The 23006-nt window shown below is 37.2% G+C and overlaps 1 protein-coding gene and 1 long non-coding RNA gene across 3 annotated transcripts in view; both read right to left on the bottom strand.

Moving 5' to 3' along the window:
- LOC310898856 (uncharacterized protein) overlaps window positions 1–23006 on the bottom strand; it is a 301549-nt gene that overhangs the window by 145226 nt on the left and 133317 nt on the right. Inside the window, exons 8-10 of one of the 2 annotated variants that reach the window (XR_014583805.1) lie at window positions 22605–22747; window positions 19858–19980; window positions 16811–19544 (exon numbers count right to left, since the gene is read on the bottom strand). The exons of the other annotated variant lie outside the window; for it this stretch is intronic. The gene's annotated coding sequence lies outside the window, so the exon portion shown is untranslated. Of the gene's footprint in view, window positions 1–16810; window positions 19545–19857; window positions 19981–22604; window positions 22748–23006 lie in introns of those variants that run through there. 2 annotated transcript variants of the gene reach the window in all.
- Window positions 358–12997, bottom strand: LOC310898857. Its single transcript, XR_014583810.1, has 3 exons — window positions 10906–12997; window positions 7075–7196; window positions 358–2867 (listed from the first exon to the last, which is right to left on the bottom strand). It is a non-coding gene; the product is annotated as an uncharacterized lncRNA (long non-coding RNA).

Genomic DNA, 23006 nt, shown 5'->3' with positions numbered 1-23006 from the left:
TTCTGCCAATGCTTCCCAGACATGAAGAAACTCCTGTTATAAATAATGCCTTTGTTCCAGGTAGAGATAGAGAGGGATATTCTGTGTAGACAAAGATGCCCATGAAATCAGCTGCTAGAGTATAAGGCCACCTCATCTCATAGGCTGTATTTCATGCAGCCTGTCAAAGCATTTGTTATCTGGTATCTGTTTTGACTCATTTGGTGGATAGATATTATAGAAAAACAAACCTCTTAAGACTTATGGTAATGGAAGGAAGAAGGAAGCCTACTCCTCACCTCACCTCCCCTCCCACCCCCCCAACAATCACACAACCACCAATGCTAAAGTGATGCTACAGCTGCTGAGCTAAAATAATTTTTCTTTCTTCTTTGTATTGTCTTATTAACAGTAATGTGGTTTCTAGCAGATGATCTTGCTGTCATTCTGGAGAATACTTGTTTATTGATGAAAAGAAGAAAAAGTCATTAGCAGTAATGTTGGTGAAGGTGCATATATTCGTAGCAGCAGAATGGAAAACACAAATAGAATATTAAATGCAACAACTAGCAGGGATGCAAAATTAGTCAAGTGCAAAGTTGTGAGAAATTAAAAAAGCCAAACAGTTCAAGTATTTACAAGGGGTCCGGCCTTGCTAGCTACAGTCAGCTCCCTGCTACCTGGCATGATAGCGGACTGGAATACTCTGGATAATGAAAAAATCCAACATTAAAGGCATTTTGTGAGCATATTGCAGGGATCTAAACAGCTCTGTAGAGTCAACTCAAATCAAGCAAGGCTCATAAGACACTGCTCAGCTCTGTCCCCAGCTGACCTGGGCTGGTTGCCTGCAGAGCCACCGGAACGCCTGTGCTCGATGCATCCCGCTCTGGCAGGCTGTTACTAGCCCGAGCACAGCGACGGCCCCGAGCCAGCACCCTGATCTCCCGCGGCACCGTGCCCGAGAAAATCACCTTTCCCAGGAGCTGGGCACCGGGACGCACAGAGTGACAAAGCTCCAGCTCCAGCCAGCCCCACACCACCCTTCACAGGGCCAGCAGCAGCCGCACCAGAGTTCCCTGGCCCCGAGAGAGCCTGCAGCAAGCAGGGGGCTCACCGCTGGGCAAGCAGCCTCTTCGTGTTGTGATGCATACCTTATGCAATGTGCATCAGCGACAAAGGGGAGGAGGGGGAAAGATCAGCCCCGAAAAGAACTATCTCTGCATATTCAGAGCACAGGCATTTGAATCCTGGAATTTCTCACGTGTCCAATGAGCATAGTATTTGCAGATGCGTGTAATTTTAGGCATATAAGTAATCTCTTGGTGATTTGCATGTTTAAATCGAAATCTCTGGGCACACACAAAACCCAACAGGATTTAAGATTAATTTTGCTAAAAAAACGTGTTTTTCATTGTTTAAAAACAAAGCTCGTCAAATCAGCAAATAAACAGACATAAATACTTTTCTATTGAAATCTTGTTGAAGGTTTCAGAAAAACAAAACTTCCATATATCTCTTTTGACCACTGAGTATAGATTAAAGGACATTTTTTTAGATACAATATTCCAAATTAAAGGGAAAGCAAAACCTGACCTGAGACTAGTGATCTCAGTGTATTGCTCTGCTGGTAAGCACTGGTTGGAGCTAATTAATGTGTCCTGAAACCTCTGCAGCTGCCTCCTGGTCAGGAGAGGCTGAGAGCATTGGAATTGTGCCTGAGCTCAGCCGAGACTTCACACTTTATGGCTGTGCCTACCAGGAAACTGTGTGTAGTCATCAACAGAAATTAAAGCTGGTCAGGAATTTTCCACTAAAATATATTTTGCAGTAGGGAGAAAAAAAAATAAATCAAAAAAACAGTTGTAAAAGCTACTGCCTTCTTTTCCTGACCCAAAGTAAAAGCCAGCCTTTTCATCTTCATGATCTCTTTGGCCTGGCAGGACATGATATTAACTGATGTTCAAACCAGTGTATTAGGGGAAGAACTGAAGAACACTTTTTAAAGTCTGTCATTTCATAAACCAATCCATATATGTCATACATTCCTCTAAAGCTATAAAGCATTTTTATACAGTGCATTTTATTCTATTTATTAGACTATAATTCAGTTCTGTGTGTATTGTACCTACATTAATAACATCATTAGGGTTGCAGTGATCTTACAAATATCTTATTAAACTTCCTGAGGTCAGAAAAATCCAACCTTGTAGCTGCTCCACCAAAATATCCATATCTGCTAGTATAAGTGTATTACAAACCAATTCCAAACATATCACAGCAACCAGACGAATTACAAATGGAAATCAAATAAACCACTGAAATGCCATCACTCAGCTCTGCTGTGCTGTGGCACCTGCTCCCAGACTGGATGCGCGCTGGGGCCACCCCGCAGCCCTGTGCCAAGATAAGCAGTCCCTGTGCAGTCTCCACCATGACCTCTCTCAGCAACAGCAAGGGAGTCCATGTGCAAACTGAAAGTACGAGGTGTAGCACAGCCATCACCTCTGGGGTTTGATTCCTTTTCTGCATGCACAACTCAAAAAATCATAATATAGTCAGCACAGTTTCTGCTAGCTGATTGATCTAGCGCCTTCCAATGCCCTTTCTTTGTTTTAACTTACATTCACTTGCAGCAAGGAGTTGGCTGGGGTTTTTTTGTTTGTTTTATTTTATTTTTTTTTCCTCTCCACCAAATTCTACTGCTTGGTATTGCAACGTTTGCTTCCTTCACTGTTATTTCATTAAACAGCAAATCACTCCAAGTTGCTCTCCTCCCATGTCCTGAAGAAAACTCACTTCCTCTTTTATTGCATTCTGTCCCCCATGACCTTGTTGATCAAACTTTCCCTTCAGAGAAATTCTCTACGAGTCCACACAGGTTGCACCTAGGGAGATGCAGTCAGTTCAGAGAACCAAGAAAGGAGAAAAAGTCCATTAGATTTATGAGCTATAACACAGTGGGGCAAATCTGCACCACAGAAAATACAATTTAATATTGAAATGTTTCCAAAAATGTTTTATCATCTCATTAATATTTTTACATAAGCTTTTAAGTCAGAAATTTCGATATTTCAGCTTCAGTTTCAACCAGATTTGGTAAAAATGTGGAATAACATTTTCCCACTAGGTGGAAATACTGATTTTATCTCAGCTCTAATCAAGATCATTTAGTTAAATAAAAATAAAAATATAAATCCCAGATTTTTCAAAGCAACCAATTCTTGCCTGAGGGAAACATTTGGGAATGATGAAACAATACAACACAGACATTCAACCACATTGAATAAAGTTTCAACTGTTTCATTTATATTATTTAAAATTCATATTTAGTGAGTTTTAGGACTTAGTTTGGCCTTAATTTGAATACATATAAGTACCATTGCCAGAACATATGTTCCTTACTTCTCTAGCTTAAGATTTTCAGAAACAAAAAATGCATTACTTTTAGTTACTATGAAAACTCTCAGAAATCGGAAGCCAGTAATACAGACAGTGAAGCACCAATTTAATGAGAAGCTACCTGTGGTTAGGCATAAACCAGCAACTACAGTTATTTTTTAATTGCATACCATGTTTAGCCCTGTAAATGTAAAGGTCTTTGAAAGTTTTTAATTCCCCTAGAGCACTAGGGACCCGGGAAAACTTTGATAAATAACTGTGATACTATAGCAAAAAAATAGCAAAAAAATCATGATAACAGTTCAAAAAATTTATAGTATACTGGTCAGAGCAGATATCTGTCTATATTGGATCAAGGCCTGCAGTAGCACAGCAGGGGGAGTGGGGAGGCAGCACACAGGCAAGACTACAGAATCATAGAATATCCCAAGTTTGAAGTGACCCACAAGGATCATCAAGTCCAACTCCTGACTCCACACAGGACCGCCCCCAAAAAAATAAATAAAATCAAGCCATATTTCTGAGGGTGGTGTCCAAACACCTCTTGAACTCCAACAACAGTCTTGGGTTTTGGTGTTTGAAGAGGAGGAAGTGGAGAGAAGTAGATTTCTTGAAAAACAGGACTGCAGCTGGACACAACAGATGCAAGCTGAGAAGCTCATTATAGGTGGAAAAACTGCTGCTGCCAGCTTTACCCATTTGCTAGCAGAAGATACCGATACATTGCTTGGCCAGAGAACTGCTCCTAAAAGGCATACATGCAGATTTGAGGGCTACCAAATATACCTGGGTGCTTAATTCCATCAGGATGAATGTAGGTATTAAGTATTAGTTGTATAGATGTACCTGAGGACTGGATCTTATAACTTAGATTGTTCCACCCCTTTCTTATACATGTGATGATATGATCATGTAAGGCTAACACTGGCCTGCAGTATAAAATTTATACTATGTAATGCACAGTTCTGTGGACATTTCTCCCTAAAAATTGAATTTGTTACAAAAAATAAGTATTTATGATATTTTCATCATTATATACTCAAATGCATACTTACATGAGTTATATATGAAATGGATGGGTACTAAATATCTGTGATACAGACATGGTAACAGATAAAGTGAACGATTATGTGACTAAAGAAGACTCAGATTATATTCTACTCAGTGCCTGCTTGTCCTCTGTGAGAGCATATCTCTTCCCAGCTTCCCCACCCTGCCCAGAGAGCTATTACAAACAAATACCTGGACATCAGTGCTTTAATTTACTGTGCAGGGTAAGACCACGAGCATTTCATTTTATTGTTGCTAGTAAATACAGCATACAGCTCTGTGTTTTACAGGGCTAACCTGATTGTCTCCACAGGATTCATTATACCTATTTTATACCTCCATACACCAACAGTAGTAAGAGGTTGTGCTTCCACCCCCCCCCCCCCTCCTTTCTCCAGTCGATTTTTTTTAAACTTATTTTTAAATCTTTGCTTTGTTTCTTTTCTATTTTGGTGACACAAGACTCAATAGTATATGTTACTTCATACCTAATATTAACTCTGTTAGTTTTCCTAATAAAAAATGTCCATAACCCTTCAGTGGCCATATGGTATTACATATGTTTAGAACAAACTGCAGACTTAACACTTGGAAAATGTCGGCCTTTAGCTGATCTAGATGTTAATCTGCAAATTGAACAAGTGGAGAACCTCTCAACCTGTTATGCCCATGAGCTACAGAAAAAATGCTGTCATTTACGCCCTTATGAAAGCTCATTGGCCTCCCAAATATGGTATCTGAGGCAGATTCTTCTTTTTAAATCCAGATATTTATTTCGACATTTAAAACAAAAGCTAGAATTTTCAAACATGTTAAAATTATTCTGCCATAGCATATAATTTCAATTAAATGAGCAGAACTATCTCCTAAAGACTGCTTTGAAAATCTTGCTATGAAAATTAAACTTAACACGGAACAGTCCTCCAGTGCTTTTGATCCATAATGCTTCTCAGGTGCAGGACAGCATTTCTGGTCTGTGGCAACAAAAAAACAGTGCAGATTGTGTGATATTTATCAAGAGCAGGAGATGCCAGTGCATGTCCTTATACTAAGCTGGATAGTCAGGACTACAGCAAGTGCTACTAGCTAGTACTACTTCACTACCATGAAAGTGCTCTTTCTATTCCTCTTATTTTTCAAAACTTTTTAAAAAAATAATTTTGAAGTGTCTAATGAGAAAAAAAGAACATACTGAACCCTTAAAAAAGGTTTCATGAAAGATGACAGAAGGCCTGGTCTGACTAGAGCTCTTAAAGAAAAAGATCTTTCTTCCTCTGCAACACATACAGAAGAGCCAAGACAAAGAACCAATGCTCAAGTAACAAACATAATGTAAATGAGAGAGAAGCCATGAAAGTAATTGTAGTTTACATGTGACATTTGTCCTTTATCTTTACCATTGTCACAGTTCCCCCCCAAAGTCTGAATTCTACAAACGCATTCTTAGGCTATACTATAAAGGTCATAACACAGAGTAGGGCAAAATAGATGGTGGAGTCTGAAATGACATGAAAGCCATAGGCAGAAGATTGAAACAAGGCAAGCAATGAAACAGGGCATACATTCTCACTGCCCACTATGTTACCACTGGCCACAGGATGATGTCTTTGCGAAACACAGAACGACAGAAAAGAAAAAAAGAGGTATGACCTTGGCAACTATACAGTAGTTGAGGTGTTCAATCAATTTGCTGCACAAGAATAGAGTCACTACTACTATAGAGAACACTACAACTAATTTGGAAGTGAAATTAACATATGAGTCTTATAGCACTGTAATATTGTAAATTGTCAGCATTTTTCATTATGTTTGAGTGCACAAAGACACTGCTGCCTCCTCCTACTTAATTCCTAAATAGGTATTTAACCCTTCTCTTTCCATTTTGTTGACTTTGATTTCATCACTGTAAAGTCATCTTCTATCATTGGGAGCTATCATATGTCCCAGACAAATGGAAGCTATATGATACAGATTTAAAAAAAATACATTAAATACTAAAGAAGAAGAGAAATGGTCATCTAAAAAGCCTACACACATTGAAATGTGGGACAAGTTATAAGGAGGTATCTCAGCAACAGAGTTTAATGATCTGTAAAGCTTATTTATCTTGGTCATAAATGGTTATTTCACAGTAGAATCTGAAAGCTTCAAGAACCAGTCTTCTGCTATTTTACAGTTGAAAACACTGTCTTTGTTCAAATTTAAGACATTTTTAGATGCCCATTATGAAAAATCTAAGCTTTACAAAGATTAGGGTCAGTATCATGTTTTTTGCAGTCATTTCACAGTTCTTCCCACTTACCATAACCCATGACTAGTTTTGTCTTTCCTACTTAACATAACTATTTTTAAGCACAAAGAGGTTTCATATGAATTTTAAGCATTCTGAGAGACTAAAGTCTCTAGTTATTTTAAGTCATTTATATAATGTTTGGTCCAATTATGTGTCTGAGTTACAGGGACAAAGAAAACCAAGGAAATTCAAATTATACAGAAAAACACAAACATGTCTAGTTTTAAGATTGATTCACCTAACATACATAATGCCAAGTTTAAAATCCTACCAGACATGATTCAATGTCTACACTGATAACTATTCATTTTAGCAGACATTTAGCACAAAACCATTAATATCGCACTTACGTAACCACCCAGTGCATCTCTAGAAGCCGCAGTTCCTCCCCAGCTTGATTCCTAGATGCTCATCATTTTTCTGTGAGGTCCAAACAATCTAACAGATTTCTTTTTCCAAAGGTGGTCCTGTGCTGTAGACAGCAGTTGAGGTTAAATCACTTACTACAGGAATATGCATCTTCTGAGCAACCCATCTATGGTTATCAAAAGGATAGGCAATGATTGGTGCCCCCACAAACCCAGGTATGGCTGTAGCTATAGTTCACACACAATAGTTTTAGCAGAAATTCAGTAATGGAACACGTTTATTAAATCATGAGTTTAAAGAAAATATAGCAGTCAAACTGTAGGGATTACTTTCCCACAACCACATCATTATCTTCCTTCCCCCAAAAATTGCATCTCGGAAATGTCAGAAAAACCTTTTTCTCTTCACTGGAGATATTCTCCATTATTGTTTCTTTGTACATTTTTCACAGTTTTCTTATACCTTTAAAGTAGACCTTTGAGAATTCATATTGTGGTTCTGATATATTTGGCTTAGTGTTCTAAGTTATATTGAATTTAATCATGGGGTCACTTGAGCCAAGTAGCTCTGCTGTTTCTAATCTACTAACTGCACATTTTTGCTGAAATTGAATAGGACAAGTCCTATTAGGAGTCTGACACCACAGGTCAATAAGTCTTTATTTCTTCTATAATTTTACTTTTCATTGTGCCATGCTTTTCAGTTTTCCCAGTTTGTACTGGAAAATTGAAATCACCCATCACTACAGCTTGATTGTTTTCCTATTTTCCTCATGTTGTACTGTTGCTCTCTTGCCTCTCCTGATGGCTTGTTCTAGGAGCAATCTGTCCTTTTACCTTACCAGGTCTACTGCTAGGATGTACGTACACCTAACAAAGAGCTGCTTTAGATGAAAATATAGCTTTACAGGTCGTAAAGCAATTCAGCAGGTTTCTCAAATATTTCTCATCTAAGTCTTTACATTTAATGAAGTTTAACCTCCTTTTCAAACTCTTCAAGGACATAAAGCAAGAACAGTTAGAAGGAAAGTATCTGTACACTATGACTGAATTTTCTGCCACACAAACACTTAAAGTTTAGAAATCAAACTCTTCACACTGTCACTGTCCAAACACCTTCCCAAATAGGGAGAGAAGGAAAGTCCTATCCTTTAGTTTGAAAGCTGCACTTTAATGCTGAGTTTGAGCAACCACGTCACACTGCCACTAAAAGAGCAAGTCTTCTTCCCGCACCCATATGAGCTGGCTTGTGCATGCCATGCTTGTGCAGCTCCGCAGGACATGAGAGGCGATCTCAAACTGCAGGGAAAGACTTGCCGACAGTACCCAGCTTGTGCATTACATCACAGAGAGGTGGCAGCTGTCATCTTGGTCATGGTTTTATGCATTCATACAGACTTGTGATCCCACGCTCACCTGTTTGTTTACACATGTGCCTACCGTATGTGTTTATAAACAGTAAAGCTCTTGAATGTGAGCATATATGATTATGTTTACTGTTACAACTTATGTGGAAATACTAAGCAAAACATTCAAGTAAAACACTGCATTTGACTTCATTCAACAATAGAAAGGAAAACCAAGGGCAGAAGGTGAAGTTGTACTTGATCAGACCTTGTTTTGTCCTTAACTTGTTTTGCTGTGCCTGTAGATATTGCAAGTTCACTTACAACCTCAGTCTTGCTGCTACTCTGATTAAATGCTATATAGCATCCAGTCTTTGTGGCTAAATGTCCATAAGGTTCTATACTCACTTTCTGAGAATTACAACTCTTCATAATAGAGAAAGAAAAATCTCTTTTCTATGTAAGACAGGATTAAGTGAATAACAGGATATCACTATTACAAATAAAGCTGTAATATCTTTTCCTAAGAAGTGTACTCATCTGTCTACGGAAACATTTGTCTTCTTTTGGCTTCTAAGCAATGGTTTCTGACAGAGATAGCTAAATAATCACATTTTTGTCCATCAGTTCATTGGAAAAAACTTCATTGCCCAGCATAGATAATGCATTTTGAAGTTTACTATTGGTAATTTCTTCCTTCATATCACCTATATTGGTATGTCATACTCTTGTTCTACAGAGCATGTTTAAAGTCACTATTCCCCCTTTTAGCAAGAAAGTAATGATCATTTAATGATCATTTACCTCCTTCAACAAATTTTGTCTGTATGTTTCCTGTACTATTATGTACTATTAATGATACCAGAAGTGGTAATTCTCATTTTGGAGAGGTAGGAGAATACTAGAAGTGACAAAAACTCAGATTAGCCTTCCAGAGAGAAGTAGTAGAAAGTTGGCCATTTTTAGCTATAAAAAGTAATAAGAAAATTTTGAAAAACCTATCCTAACATCTACTTTTCAGACCACCCCTCTAATTGTCAGGGCATGAAAATTGAGAACACAGGTTAAAAAATATTACAATTCCTTTCTTTCCTATGCATAGGCAATAGATCATCCTCACTTCTCTTATATCACATAGAAACAACATTTACCATGACGCAGTCTTGAACTTCTTTAAAAAAAAAACAAAAACTTTAGCTTCATAGCACAAGTAATAACATAAGTTACTCAGAAAATACATCAGTGCATATCCAAGTGCAAGATCCAAGTCAGAATACATAATTAATTTCTTTTGTTTAATCATTTTGTACTTATTAAAAAAGCTAAAGCAGATTGGTAGAAAGTTAGAGGCGCTAACAAATCCACATCCAAAAGAAAGAAATCCACAGCTCAACCTAACATTTATTTTTGTTCCCTTCATCAAGAAACACCAATATGCATATTTTAGATACTTTACTATATTTTACTGTATTTTAGTATTATAGCTGATGGTTGATATCTCTATAAATATATTTCACAACATACAATAAATATTTTGTCATATAAGTATTTGTAAAGAGAAAGTTATCTTGATTTTAGTAAGACATCAAGTTAAAAAAGGGAAAAGGGAGAATAAAATTATCTTGGCATGACTGTGTAAGATTAGACACTAAAATTATCCTCCCATGGTCATATTTAGTTCTCTAAACAGATTTAACTAATTTGTTCAGGCACACTACTTTCCAGTGAAGATAACGAAAAAACATGAAACCTCTACATTCGTTTTTGTGAATATTCAAATCTCTAAATACAACAATGCTAAAAATAAAATAATAATAATAAAAAAAGACAGTTCATCTCTGTAACACTCTTAGCTTCCTCAAGCTGCCATTTTGGGCAACAGCCTGTGCTAGAACTGCTTATATTCCCTAAATTTATTTTGTAAAGAACGTATGTGATGCTGCATGACTGGTATTGTCACAAAAAAAAAGAAAAAAGACAAACCCACAAGTTTCAAATCTGAATATTGCTATTAATAGCCAGCCACAGAATTAAATAAAGATAGCCTATAACAGTGAATATGCCGCCCCCCCCCAAAAAAAAACAACAAAAAAGCAAACAACAAAAAAAAAAGAAAACATTCGTTCACACGAATTTAACCACAAGAAGAAACAACAATAGCCAGATACATCATTTATCACAGATTTTCTTTTTTTTTTTTTTCAGCTTTGTTTTTAGTCTGTTCCAAGCATTAAACAAGTTAGAAAGACTATTAGTATTGATTTGAACATGTACCTTACCTCACATTACAAGCCTCTGAAAATTCAGTTAGGGACTAGCTCTTGGCAAACTAAAACCATCCCACTTCACATTGCTGTTATAAGAAAGGGTCACCTTTTTGTTCAAAGCTATCATTGTTTCTCACCACATGCAAAGCAGTAAAAATTGACTTATTTTTGGCTATTCTATCACTCAAATAAAAACTTACGATTTCTGATAGCTTTTCCTTGCACGTCTTTAATATTTCTTCCCCTTAACTTCTATATCTCACATAGAACAGTCACGTACAACTCAGCAAAAAGGGCCTATAACAACTAGGTGAGTTTGGCTTTCAGGCTGCCCAGGTGCTTTAAATCATCCTTTATTTCCTGAAAAGTCATCTACAAGGTCTTCAACTAATTACTTTTCTCTCTGGTTATTGTATAGTAGAAACCTAGCTCACCCCAAACCCACTCCCACAACCTTGAATAATTAAAGACATTCTGGTTAAGCTAAAGACTATGCTTAATGCCTTAAGTTTTTAAGGTTTAAATGGATAGGCAAATATAGCAATCAGTTCTTGGAAGCAGTTAGTATGTTGGAAATTTGTGTGTGATGCTTTCCCTCAACAAGAATATAATTTTCAGTTTTCTTGTGGAACTAGTCTTCCAATGTGGTTACTACACAGTAAATTTTTGATACCTGTTATCTGCCACTAGATAAACTAATCTCCTGCTGCTTTTGTTTACAATACTTTTGTTAACAGTGTTTTGTTTTGTTTTGTTTTTATGTTTTAACGTCAAACAGAAAACAAGAGTGTAGTTTGTGAAGTAATTTAGATGAACAGTCTAGACATACCTAGCAGGTAAACTGTTCAGTCAAAGCAAGGCTTTTTTTTTTTTTTTTTTTTTTCCATTAACAATACTACATTTCTAGAGTTTCAGGGATTTTTATTTGTAGGGTAAAAGCTTTGCCCCCATCCTCACTCATCCTATAATTCTTAATCTGTGATGGACAGGTGACAAGCCCACACCATAAATAAATAATATTTGCTTTCATAAAAGCAATGTTAGAAAAAATATTTCAAGCATCTAACTAGAAGAAGTCGTTTTCCAGTTTTACTTTCTAATTGTAACTGTGTGTAAACTGAATACAGATTGCTTATACAGAGTGCTTAGCAACAGTGCTGCAATTATCTTTGTCAAACTTTTGGCAAGTTTAGATATTTTATCTCAAAATTATGGGTGGTAAAAGCAAGTACAGCCTGCAGAATATTTGCAGTATATTGACATAGATTTTTGTTTTAATTTTTAGTAGTTCAAAAGATATTTCAAGGATTTCAAAAATATAGTGTTATTTGGTATTAGAAAAGCTGTATGCTATCCTCTACTGTCGTTAATAAAATCAGCCCCAATATAGCTAGCACCTGTGTTAAACAGGTGTAATCCCATTCTAGATGTAAAAATCTAGGCTGTATATTCCATGCTGTTGCTAAACACGGCTAGCACCTGAACATTAACAAGGTGCTAATTAAGAACTGCCATTTTAAGTCTATCATGCTTTTGCATGTAAACTCACCATATGCTCTAGATCAGATTTCCTACTGTGGAAAAATTGAGAAGACTCAAGCTGTTGATATGCAAAAATCTATTGCTTTTCAGTATCCTCTCATCTAAAAATGCCTTTCCTCCTGTAACTGTAAGCGTAGGCATTTGATAAGATTACCATATGTTCCTGTGTCTTTTTTGGATATATCTGCACAAGAAATGGTCTTTGGAAAATTATGGAACAGTGCTAGAGAACTATCCGTGATTAATACCAGGAGCTGGGGACCTGTCAGCTTGCTGGAGTACAAGTATTTATGTTCTTCCTAGTAATCCCTAGTAATGACACAGATCAAACCAGTCTTGTAGAAGAAAAAAAATTGTTGGTCCCGGGCTAAACCTGAAATAAACAACAGAAGTCACCCTTCTCTGTTGGCACTATACCCTATCTGCTGCTGCTCGATATACCAGTGAAGACAGCAACTGTGAGAAGGGTAAATTTGGTTCTAATCTTATAGAAAAGAGATGCACAAGGTTGTAAAATACTCACTGGAAACACAAATCAAAAATCACATCTGTTTCTGATGTCCATATTTTAACATCCTCCTGAAGCAATGGATATAAAGGTCATACCTGGTCTGACATGCGCACCACTATAGACTGAAATTTGTAAGTTTTCTTATAGCCCTTATTGGTATAAGGGGCTATTGATCAAGCTGTACACGTTTGAATGAAACATAACTGTATATGAAGAATATGTAATGCAAACCAAATTAAGTTTCATCTCAGGGAGAAAGTGTGACATTTTATTCAGTGATTATTCCTCAAAACAAGTGAAACTTCCATTTGTATCATTGGCTTTTCATATACATATGAATAGTTTTACCATTAACTTTCTAATTATTTCCATAAAAAAAAGCTTGACTACATGGTGCAATGTCAGCTTTTTGAGAATTGTGTATCATACCATGACTGATGTTCCAGGAGTTGAACAGCATTTGTATCTTCTTTCACAGAGGTGCCCATGCAACTGCATTCAATAAATTTAAAAAGGTCTATTTATTAGTAACAGGGATTTGCAGCAAAATTAATCACATATTCAAATAATGCTGTTTTCTGTTGTAATATGTTTAAATGATTTTAAAATCATATTTCAAAGCCAATTTCTGACCATGCTCAGACATTAAAGGTAGAAGGTAAACCACCCTGCCCCGTGTGGCTTGCACTTGTGGCTTTTTAGTCCTACATTTAATCACAGCATATAGGAACCAAGAGCAGTCTTTTTCGTGTTGCAGTACACAGACAGTTTTCAAACTACGTGTTCTTCAGAACACAGGTATTATAGGCAGAGTTGGAAATAAAAAGACAGTTTTAATTTTTAAACAAAACAGAAAACACAGAGTTCAGTTCAACAAATAATTCTGTGACAGGCAATATTCCAGCTTGTTGTTATAAAACTAAACCATTATGCTGTAACGAAGCCTAAAGATGTTGAAAACTGTCCTTTCAGACATTTGCAATGCAATAAAATGCATGTTCTTGACAACATCAACAAGAATGCATATTGTACATGTAACTGAGAGTTGACTTTATCTGGATTTGTTGATTTACTCTGAAAATCCAATGCTCAATGTACATCAGGATTTTCCATTTCTTATATGCATTGATGTGGCCTACTGGCAACATTACTTTGTGTCACAGAAAATACAGTCTTAGTCCTGCAACTCCTAGTCAAGTGAATTGTCCTTAGGCCTAGTTGCACATGGATCCATTAAAAGAAAGAAAGAAGATTTACAAACATAAGGAACACAGGGTCAGGGGTCAGGCCCCTAGGGAACATTAAAAATCTTCTAAAGCTGCATGAAATTCAGCCTGCCCTTCTTACTTGTCAACAGCTTCATGTCCCATATCTAGACAAGATATTTGTCTGCCACATTTGGAAAGAACAAATCAGATCTGTGTGTTTGTGATACAGAGGGGAAAATCTAGATTTACACCTTGTAGGAGGTACTAGGTATTTGACATCTGCATAATAGCAATTTGAGAAAGGTAACATAAGCCACAGGGATTCACAGGCTCCACTTCAGCAGAGGTGGTGCTGCTACAGCACCACAGGACAGACAAGATACAGGGCCAACTTAACTGTTTATGCAACACTGTCATCCTTAACTGATCGCTCCTTTAGCTGTGGGCGGGAGTGTCAGTTTGCTATCAAGCCCGTAGGCGGAAGAGCATGTAATTGCATTGCCCCCAAAGCAGCCTGGCTGAAAGATAGTGACTTAAAAAGTCATAATATCCCTCCCGGTCTCTCCATTGTACCAGACAGAAATAAACTGACACATATCTGCACCTGGGGTGATATATGAGCCAAGAAACATCAACGTCATTATGCCATCAGGTACACTGGTGAATTATGCTTCTGCTCATTCTTCATCTTCATCCATCTCTTACCACTTGTCTGCACAAAATGGATTCTTATTAGCTCCCTGGAGCTCACTCATCCCTGTGCACAGAAAGCAATGATAACTTCTGAGCTTAAAAGAGGAACAGAGTGACCCACTCCTCCCTACACTTTCAACCTGGAATGCAGAAAGGGTCTTTATTTTGCCCCTGGCAAGGCACAGCTAATTAAGGCACACATTAATTAAGAACAATGTGCATTTCTATACCATCCCTTCCTAAAAAGTACCTCATATGCTTTTCCACACATTTAACAAAAATAATTGTGACACAAGATAAAACTTTGAAAAATTCAGTCTCATAGGAGAAACAAATGGTAATCTACAAGAGATAATAAATTGAAGTGTATATTATTGTACACTCTAAATTAAAATCTTTCTCAGCATTTCCATTATAACACAGTGTCAAGTGCCCTCTATATAGACTAACAGAATAAAATGGTAGTATGCAACCTAAAAATAAATGGAAGTGTTAAATTCTGGATCAAATTATGATAGCAGGACCAGCTCCAGGATTTTTGCTCCAAAAAATCAGCAAACCAATGACACAAATAGATGCAACAAAGAATATCCTAGACTTATCTAGTTAGTTCACACAGACCTTTTCTTGCTTACCTGAAGAGACATCTACAAGTTCACCATAGGGTGAAACACCATCATCTCTTAAGAGAAAAACCTGAAATACGGAAAAGAGATTGCTTACTAATGGAGACCTAGCAAGATGTCCAAGTCAACAGTATTTAAAAAAAAATGCTTAAAAGTTAAAGAACACAATAAGAACCTATGGCACAGAAGAAAAGTGAAGGACAATACTAAGAGCTACTCTTGACTGTAACTGTAATTTTCATGGGTGCATATATAGTTTTCAGGTTAGGCAAGAGATTCTGTATTTGCAATACTAAAACATATGATAGAATTGTATGTAAATGAATAAGCATACACAATGTCCTTAGTCCTGATCCTCATCACCTTTCTGGATCTGCTGAGGAAATGAGAGAAACTATCCCTCCCAGAGACCCTGTTAAGTGCCTCTAAACCCATTAAAGGTCTTAGGTATTCTGCTGGCGAAAGTGAGCATAGTACAAAAATAAAAATAAAAAATTAGGGTAGCTCCACTGATCTCTTAATTGCTTCAACCCCCTACTAAAACAAAACTAAGAAAGAAAATGAAATACTAATCTTCAACCCGCTGTCCTTCTCTCAGGGTGGCACCGCCAGCAGTTTCTGGCCCACAGCCTAAAATCCAGAGCTGGGAGAGGAACCCTGACCGTGCTCGGAGGTCGCCTGTCCCGAGGAGCCCCCGTGGTAGGAAGCCCACTGGTCTGCGTCTGCATTGCTCTTGCCCAGAAAAGCAGCCTCCTCTCAGCTCGCAGAAATATCTCTCGGCAGCTGACAAATTTGTGCTAGCAGACCAAAATAACTCTGCAGGGGAAGTTTACGAGCACTTGCTAGTATGTATAAATAAAAGTTGCTCTTTCCAAATTTACCCAGAGTATGCACCTTTCACATATCCTTGGGCCCATCCATAACTGCAGTTTTCCAAAACATTGCAGTGTGGAGCAGGAGATTAAATTTAACTGTGTTAGAAAAATGCCTGGAGCTGGCATAAGCAAAGATTGGTGATTTTGTGCATAAGACATAGGGCCAGGTCCAGGAAGGACAAGGTCTGGCTCAGCTACAGCCAGCTTTTTTTTTTTGACATCATGCAGACTGCTTTACCTCTTTGCACCCCAGTTCCCCACTTTTGTAAAATAGATCTGTCTGTCTGTCCCTCCATGCTTCCTCAGATCAATTTCTTGTATGCTGTAGTTAAAAGGACTCAATCTATAGTTCATACTATTATTTGATGGAACTAAATATTTATTTAGTGCATTAAAATGAAACTATAATTTTATTCTATGGAAGGTTCACAACAGCATCTCCTGATTTGGGTCTACGCCTTTACTTCCCATGAACCAAAACCAGTGTGACCCATATGGGTCATGAACATTCCTGTCTGAATAAACATCAATCTTATTTGAAGGAACCTAAAACTGTATTTTATTTTTAAGAAAAATAATCTAATTTGAGGTCTTACATAGGTTACATTGCCTATGGAAACGAAACACTCAGGAAATCAGTATTTTGGATGATGGAATAACTCTCAGAGAGAATTGAATATGATAGGGGAATGAGAAAAATGGAAAACTATGATGCTATATCACATTGGAGATAAAATTCAGGTAGCATATTGAGGGAAGGGAGAATAAAAAAGAGAATAAAAAAATATCAGAACACCAATGCTTTGAAAGGCTCAAAGGCTGACACACAAAACGCTTTTGGGTTAAAATTCACCCAGCATCTGAAGAAAACCTGGGCAAAATGTGTCTTCATGCCCACCTACCTAAGTATTTCATACAGCAGAATGATCCACTGATGGCAGATGCAGTCGGATGTCGGACAGCTGGTGAAGGGTCTAGAGAGCAAGTGTTATGAGGAGCAGTTGAGGGAACTGGGGTTATTTAGCCTGGAGAAAAGGAGGATGTCTCTCAGGGGAGAGATCATCACTCTCTACAACTACCTTAAAGGAGATTGTAGCTAGGTGGGGGTCAGTCTCTTCTCCCAAGAAACAAGGACAAAAGAAAGGGACCTCAAGTTGCGCCAGGGAAGGTTTACTTTGGGATATTAGGAAAAAATTCTTCACTGAAAGAGTTGTGAAGCATTGGAACAGGCTGCCCATGGAAGTAGTTGAGTCACCATCCCTAGAGGGGTTTAAAAGATGTGTAGATGTTATGCTTAGGGACATAGTTTAGTGGTAGACTTGGAAGTGCTAAGATAACAGTTGGACTTGATGATCTTAGAGATGTTTTCCAACCTAAATGATTTTATGATCTCTGAGAGGGTCTGCAGGTGAGGAAGGAGGAAAGCAGTGGAGGACTGAGGGCTGTCCACACACAGTCAAGTCTGACCTTTCATTCTTTTTGCCTGAAAAGCTTTTTTCATCTTTTGTTATCATTTTGTTATCATTTCTTCTGCTGTCATGAGGAATGTTATTGTTGTTCTCCGTAGTTAGCCAGTTATTTAAGGGATACCACTTTCTTCCTAATTTACAGCAGTTTCTCACAGAATACCTAACTAGCAAGCTGCTTATTCTTACTCACATCAGTTTACTTTTATTATTTCTTGCAATAAATGTAAATAGACTAACACTATAACTTTTTATACCAATTTAGAGATTGAATTCCAAGAAAAGCAAAAGATATGGAGTAACAGCTTGGTGTTACTGAACTCAGGAGCAAACCTGTGCTCTGTCTTTGCTGAAGTTCTTACAACCAAAGTCAGAGGAGACCAACTAGTCTGCATATACAAGGCTTACAGGACATTTAGTGTAGCTCACAAAAACAGAGTGAAATGGATTTACCTAAGTGTCTCCAGTGCAGACCCTTTTCGTACTCCAGAAGCACAGTAAATGCAATTTTAATTTTAGTTGCATCTCTGTGAAATAGAAAAATGTCTGTAGTGTGAGAAGAGGCTTTACACTTTGGACCAAGGGTTTTATTAGATAGGGTGATTTTTCAGCACAAACCTCACTGTAGAATTCTTGCAATTATTGGTAAACACTTCCCCAGGTAGGTCCATTCATTCTCCATTCTCCAAGTAGGGCCATTTATAAAATAAATTGGTATTCAGACAAGGTAATAAGGTAGCATTAATGACAACTGTTCCCTGCAGATAAATAGAGTCTGAGGGCTAAGAAAGCCAGTGGAAGCATTGCTCACTTGAATAAAGCATAAAGTTTGTATTTAAAGCATGAACATTTTGTTTGTTTATTCAAGTAGCATTTAATCCAACCATGACAACAATAAAACATCTTAATTTTATTTTTCCATCACTTGAGAACCACAGTTTGCCAAAAGAAAGATGATTTATTGCCTTAGCAGTCACCTCCATTTCCTTTTCCTTGCGATGTCTGGTTAGTATCCATGGATCACTGCTATCTAAGAGGTTCAACTGAATAATCCTTCATTCATTATAAGTTTCTAGGAAAACAGTTTTTTTTGTTTGTTTGTTTTTAACCTGTTGCTTTTTTTAAACAGTCAACAAAATTATCACGGGGTCTTGGAGAATAACAACAGCACCAGCTAAGCATGTTCCATGTTAAAATACAATCAGCCACTCATATCACTGCCTCAGATCCAATTTTTAAAAAGAATCGAAACTTTGCATGCCACAGAATCAAAAGAAAAATGGTAACTGTTCAGTCATTAAAAAATCATTTGGTATTCATTGTAACAACGTTAATCATAATGTATTCATTTGGCATTCATGTGGCTGTCACATGTAAGAGTTCAATTACAATGCACACTAGCTAATGAGCATATAAAATGTTACTGAATCAACATTACTGTGCAACATTTTCTCATTTGAATTATTCATATGCTTCAGGTTTAAAAATCTATCACCAACAAGCTGTTAAAAAGCAGCAATGTATTATAAAAGACACATTTTGGAAGCCTTGTTTTTGAAATCTGTTCAACTGTCTGTCTAAGCAAGTGCCCATGTAGCCTCCATCACTGTAGTATATGAGTACCTGGAGAGTTGCCCGTGGTTTTCACACATGCCTAAAACCATACTGTTAAAACGTGGTCCTATTATTTTCAACATGGACAGTACAGCACAACATATGAGTCCAGATGGAGCAAGGCAATTAACTTCCCATCATTTCAGTGGGAACTTCTAAACACTTTTGAGGAGCTGAGCTCTGGTCTTCAGAGGAGAGAGTGCCTCCTTGTGATTGTAGCATCATGAAGAGACTATCACAAAGGCAAAGCAACCACAGCTGATAAGGACCTTGTCATATTGTGAAGCATACTGGTAACTTCCACCTTTAAAAAAAAAAAGAGAGAGAGAGAGAAATCTTGGACCCTGGGAGATAAATGAGAGGAAAAGTCTAAGAAAGAGAAGAGAAATCCATCTGCAAATATGTTATCTTTGAAAACACCTGTCTTCCTATCTAGCTCAAGCTTGGGTTGTATTGCAAAACCTCCCATCACCACAGAGAGGAAAAAAGAAAAAAAAAAGAAAAAAAAAGTGAAAAGTTAATTAATTGAACTCTATAAACCACATGGTAAGTGGAGAAAGCAGGATCATTTTAAAAGTTTGAACAAATTTGTCAAGAAGACTCAAGGAGTGGTTTACCAGATTTTGGTGTGAAGGGATCCTGACCTCCAGATCCCCATGCTCAGGAACAGCATTTGTGTCCATGTGGTGCCAGGAGTCAGGTGTGTTGTAACGAAACAGAGCTCAAGCTCCAAACTGAAACTGAAAGTAAGGTAGAGGCTTTAATGTATGATATAAGTTATTTCAAGGTATATTTCTAGTTTGGAAAAAGCCTAGGCCACACAGAAATCACTGCTATTTCAGAGATCTGCAAATACAAACCAAAGAAATAATGGAAAAAAATAGAAAGAAAGGAAAGCAAAAGATTAAGCCCCTATGTGTTTTTCCACTGTCATTTAAAATATCACTGCATTCTAGTCACCTGCCTCTTTCCATGCACTCTGTATGCATTGCTTTATACAAGATCTCTAACTTATAATCTTTTACATTGTTTTCTTTTTTCAAGGTACATTCAATTACCCTCATTCTTTTCACTTGCATCCTACATACCTACTTCCTACAGCATTCCTGTGTCATTTTTATGTCCTATATTTTGAAAAGAAGAAAACTGAATTCACAGGCATCATTTTTTGCATGGTGGGATGAGAAGGGAAGAAACCTTAGTTTAGAGAATAATTCCTGCTACATGTAACTTTCCCGCTCTGTTATTAACAGTGAAATTTTAATGTTGATCACTAAAACCCCTTGTTTCAGAACCCCTGTAGAAGTTCTGAGAAGTCAGCAAATTCTCTATATCAAGCATTTAAAAGCATATTGTACATATTTTTAAATGCTCTTAATACTTCCATCCTTTCCACTAAACTCTGCAGCACTAAGTTGTTTGGAGTCAGCAGAGCAAAATTTTGCTCTAGGTGTTTAGACAGCCTAAACCAATAGTCTAGATTTAAGTGTACATAAGCAACTACTTAAGTCATTAAATCATTTTCTTGTTGTCTAAGCTGAAAATTGTTAAAACAATGTAAAATGAATAAAATCTTGTCATGACTGTAACTGTGACTTTGTAACTGGCTCAAATTTAGTAATTTAAAGTAGATGCGAGAAACAAGACAATTTATATCAGAGTCGCTTTTCGTCCACCACAGGTACCATGCTCCCAGCTGTGTTTGCTTAAGCTTTGAAACTTATTTGGGCCTAGTAACTAGCTAAATGACAGTATGTCTTTTTTGTTAGACTTTAGAGGAAGCATGATGAGAACAGGAAATCTTTCTCTGGCAGATATTGAAGCCTTGCCTTCTTGGAGGTAACACAAATATTTATATGTAATTCAAGAGAATGAAAACACAGATGAAAAAATGAGACTATAACTAATATACAGTAGTAAGAAAGATACAGAAAGTTAGAGGGCTAAGACATCGTGCTTTCAAAATGAGTCCCATATCAAGTGAGAGTCAAAAATGCATCTGTGATATCTCTTTTCAAACTCTTGTATATAAAGTGCACATATTGCAATTTTAAAATAAGGATTGAACATAAAAATTGCCAACGAGAGGCTGTTTTGAGTACATTTCAAAGTTATCTGAGGCCATTTTTTTAATTGTTCAATCTCCCCTGCAAAATTATCAGCATGCAACACCAGAGAAATGTCTGAATTCCTGCTGTATGGAGAGGAATTGAGCTAGAAAGAACTGGAGCTGCCAGAGCAGAAACACCGCTTCCTTTACTGGAGGATCTCTCACCAAAACCAAAAGCTGTCTGCATGAAATCGATCACTAATTAGGTATACCAGGTGAGTATTACTCATAATGTGCAACTATGTGGTGAGCTTTAAATGAAAGAGTCCTTACCATGTCAACTAAACTTGTTCCCTTTTTCTAATTGTATTGCTTTCTTGGAGAACATTCACTCTTTCACATTAGCGATTCTCTTGCCAGGTTCTATCTGTTAATAGTCCATAATTCAACTCTGAGAAAATTGCTCAGCCTCACAAATTCTCTGCTCAGCAGAAATGCATCTGTTTTTTTTTTTTCTCCTTCAAAAATTAAAAAAGTGTTTTAATGTACTGAACAAGAATGAAAATATAGCTGTTAGTATTTTAAAATGTTTTCCTTTAATCACATAACTGCAAAAGTGTCCATATAAACAAATGCTACTCCCAAGTCAGCAGTCACACCTGTGATCTACGTGTCTATTCTATTACTTACAGATTGCTATTTGCTCTAAATGCAATTCTATTTTTTATGATGTTATCTGTTACTGCTTTTTGTTCCTTCAATGCTTTTAGTATAGGATAAATGACTCATTTGGTAAGAGTTAAATACAGGAAGGTAAAGCTGGGTCATATTTAATTCTGCTGGTTCACTCTAGAAAAGCGCATGCAGCATATGATATAAGCTTCAGCACAGCAGGATTTTAGGCTTTATTGACAAGCCTGAAAACATTCTCTCATAAATTCTTTGCACAGAATTTCCTAGTAATCAAGGAATTTGAGCATCTTATGTATTTTTTAAAATGAAATATGCATATTACCAATTGAAAATAATGAATGTTATGATTGGGAGAAATGTATCACTTACATTTACTTCAAGCCTTCAGACAAACCCTTTCATTAAAGAAGATTCATTTCAGGCTAAATATAAAGGAAGCTGGAGTCTCTTTTAGTTATAATTCTCCATTTTGTGCTTTCTGATAGTAATAAAAATTACATTGCTTGAACACAAAATATGCTTAAACAGAATGGAAATGCACAGTGAAGTCCACCTGAGATCACAGCAACTCTATTTAAGGATGTTCAGCTATAGAGGCAGGGCTTTAAAGTCCAAACTCACCATTCGTTTATGTAGCCCAAGTTTACAAAGAGTCAAGGGGATAGCATCTGGCCCATCTCTCGTCTGACTCCCCAGTGGATCCAAGGCAGGGTGATGTGCCACCTCTCTTCTTAAAATAGCCCAGGTTAACACAACTACTTCTCCTGAAATCACATAGTGCATACAACCTTTTACAGAAAAAAATGTTGTTTCTGTGTTTGCCCATTGTTGATATCACTATGAGATCTCCCGGCAGAAGGACAGCCAGACACTGAGCATGCAGGCCTGTACCCAGGACCAGTCCATACACCCAGCAAATAAATGCAGTCTGAGGCCTTCACTAAGCGGCAGCACAAGATCAGCTTTTCTCCTTTTCCATATTGCTGGGCTCGCCCAAAATGTGCAATTGATCTTTGGTCATTG

This window comes from Anser anser, assembly GCF_964211835.1.
Source record: "Anser anser genome assembly, chromosome: 4".
Taxonomy (NCBI): domain Eukaryota; kingdom Metazoa; phylum Chordata; class Aves; order Anseriformes; family Anatidae; genus Anser; species Anser anser.
This window is presented reverse-complemented; position numbering and strand designations above follow the sequence as displayed.